Below are 3,084 nucleotides of genomic sequence, written 5' to 3' on the forward strand. Positions count from 1 at the left end.
GACCTCTCTTTTCCCTCATTTGCTGCTTTCCACATATGTGTCGCTGAGGAAAAGTCCCTTTGACTGAGATGGCTTTGTGGAAATGTTAAATTAGTTTGAAGTTTTCAAGGAAGGAGAGAGGGAATTAGAGACTGTGCCACAGGGGAGAAGGCAGTGCCATGCAGTGGGAGGGAGGCTATGGAGTGAGTAGCCAGACTGGCATCATCATTAGTCTTCAAAGAAAGGCCTTGACAGACACATGCAATCCTCAATGCTAATTACGAGAAATTCAGCAAAGAGGGTAGGAAGGACCCAGCTGAAGGATTTGAATAGGGAACTGAATGAACAAAAGCAATAGAGATTATTTTTATTGCATAGCTTTGGCTGCCACACTTTGAGCCTGATGAACAGGCTCGGTTATTATCAATGAAATGATATTTTGTAATAATAACAGCTGGGAGCAGAGATTGAAATAGGTAAAAGATATGTGGTTTTGGCCAACTTAAACTGAACTAGTATCTGGAAAGGTGTAAAATAACATAAGAAAAAACCCCACAGATTCATGACTGGAAGGATAGAAACAAAATAGGTGTATTGGGTTTGTGTGGTGGGGTTTTGATAGCAGGGGAGGGGGCTGCAAGGGGTGGCTCCTGTGAGAAGCTGCTAGAAGCTCCCCCGGCTCCAAGTCAGACTCACTTCTGGCCCAGGCCGACCCAATCAGTGACAGTGGTAGTGCCTCTGGGAGAACATATTTAAGAAGGGGAAACCTGCAGCAGAGAGGGGAATGGAATGTGAGAGAAAAACCTATGCAGATACTGAGGGCAGTGAAGAAGGAGGGGGAGGAGGTATGCTGGAGGAGGTGATGCCCCTGCAGCCCGTGGTGAGACGGCAGGCTGTCCCCCTGCAGCCCACGGAGGGGAGCGGGGGAGCAGATGCCCACCTGCAGCCCAGGGAGGAGCCCACGCCGGAGCAGGTGGATGCCCCCACAGATGGCCGTGACTCCATGGGAAAGCCCACGCTGGAGCATTCTGTGACTGAAGGACTGCAGCCCGCAGAAAGGACTCACACTGGAGCAGTTCATGAAGGACTGCAGCCCATGGGAAGGACAAACGTCAGAGAAGTTCATGGAGAACTGTCACTTGTGGGAGGGATCCCACGCTGGAGCAGGGGAAGAGTGAAGAGTCCTCCTCTTGAGGAGGAAGGAGCAGCAGAGACAACATGCGATGAACTGACCCCAACCCCCATTCCCCGTCCCCCTGCGCTGCATGGGGGGAGGAGGTAGAGAAAATTGGGAGTGGAATTGTGCCTGGGAAGGAGGGTGGCGTGGGGGGAAGGTGTTTTAAGATTTGGTTTTACTTCCTAATATCCTTGTTTTGATTGGATTGGTAGTAAATTGAATTGATTTTGGTTTTTTCCCCAAGTTGAGTCTGGTTTTTTGCCTGTGACCATAAGTGGTGGGTGATCCCTCCCTGTCCTTGTGTCAACTCACAAGCTTTTCTTTATATTTTCTCCTCCTCATCCCACCGGGGCCAGGGTGGGGAGGAGGAGTGAGCGAATGGCCTCGTGGTGCTTTGTTGCCGGCTGGGCTTAAACCATGACAATACGCAACAGCACAAAGCTGATTGCAAACAGGAAAGAATAGGGACCAAGAATGGGACTTGAAAAGTGGAGCAATTAGAAGGAACTGCATACTGGCATGTTAAAATAGAAATCACAGGGGAGGTAGCCATGAAAGCAGGGTGGGTGTACTGGGTCTGGCTGAGATAGATAGAGTTAATACTCCCCATAGCAGCCCTCATAGCACTGTGCTCTGCATCAGTAGCTAGAAAGGTGTTGATAACACACCAGTGTTTTGGCTACTGCTGAGCAGTGCTGGCACAGCATCAAGGCTGTCTCCCCAACATTTTTGCCCCCCCTCAATGACAGGCTGGAGCTGGGCAAGATCTTGAGAGGGGACATAGCCAGGACAGCTGACCTAAACTAACCAAACTGTTCCATATCATATGACGTTCTTCCGGAGCCCGGAGCAACCACTACGCGTACTGAAGCCCTGCTTCCCAGGAAGTGGCCAGACATCACCTGCTGATGGGAAGTAGAGAATACCATCATTTGTTTTCCTTTGCCCACGACCTTTACTTTCACTTTATTAAACTGTCCTTATCTCAACCCATGAGCCTTTTGTTATATTTTCTCCCCCCTGTCCAGCTGAGGAGGAGGAGTGATAGAGTGGCTTTGGTGGGCACCTGGCATCCAGCCAGGGTCAACCTGCCACCGTTGTTTTTGGTGCTCAACACAGGGCTTGAACCCACAGCCCTGGGATTGAGAGTCCCATGCTCTACCAACTGAGCTAGCCCAGCTAGCTCCCAAAACCTTGCCACACAAAGCCAATACAGTGGGATTGAGGAGAATTTAAGTCTACCAATAGAATGAGGAGATATGGCAGAGCACTTGCTACAAGACATTGTGTCCTGATTTCAGCTGGGATAGAGTTAATTGTCTTCCTAGTGCTATGTTTTGAGTTCAGTATGAGAAGAATGTTGATAACACTGATGTTTTCAGTTGTTGCTAAGTAGTTTTTTGTCTCAAGTCAAGGGTTTTTCAGCTTCTCATGCCCAGCCAGCAAGAAGGCTGGAGGGGCACAAGAAGTTGGGAGGGGACACAGCCAGGGCAGCTGACCCAAAGTGGCCAACGGGGTATTCCATACCATGTGACGTCACATCTACTATATAAACTGGGGGGAGCTGGCCTGGGAGGGATTGCTGCTCAGGGAACTAACTGGGCATCGGTCAGTGGGTGGTGAGCAATTGCACTGCGCATCATTTGTAATATTCCAATCCTTTTATTATTACTGTTGTCATTTTATTAGTGTTATCATTATCATTATTAGTTTCTTCTTTTCTGTTCTATTAAACCGTTCTTATCTCAACCCATGAGTTTTACTTCTTTTCCCGATTCTCTCCCCCATCCCACTGGGTGGGGGGAAGTGAGTGAGCAGCTGCGTGGTGCTTAGTTTCTGGCTGGGGTTGAACCATGACACATTGTCAGGAACACCTTGTTATTTGGCTGGTAATCTGACCAGCATCATTCCTGTGTACAGATGATGTT

General features: G+C 48.9%; 1 non-coding gene across 1 annotated transcript; it reads right to left on the minus strand.

Annotated features, from left to right (window-relative positions):
- Window positions 1–2,263: 2,263 nt before the first annotated feature.
- Window positions 2,264–2,336, minus strand: TRNAE-CUC (transfer RNA glutamic acid (anticodon CUC)). Its single transcript has one exon. It is a non-coding gene; the product is annotated as a tRNA-Glu (tRNA).
- Between the last annotated feature and the right edge of the window lie 748 nt (window positions 2,337–3,084).

This window comes from Haliaeetus albicilla, chromosome W (assembly GCF_947461875.1).
Source record: "Haliaeetus albicilla chromosome W, bHalAlb1.1, whole genome shotgun sequence".
Classification (NCBI taxonomy): Eukaryota; Metazoa; Chordata; class Aves; order Accipitriformes; family Accipitridae; genus Haliaeetus; species Haliaeetus albicilla.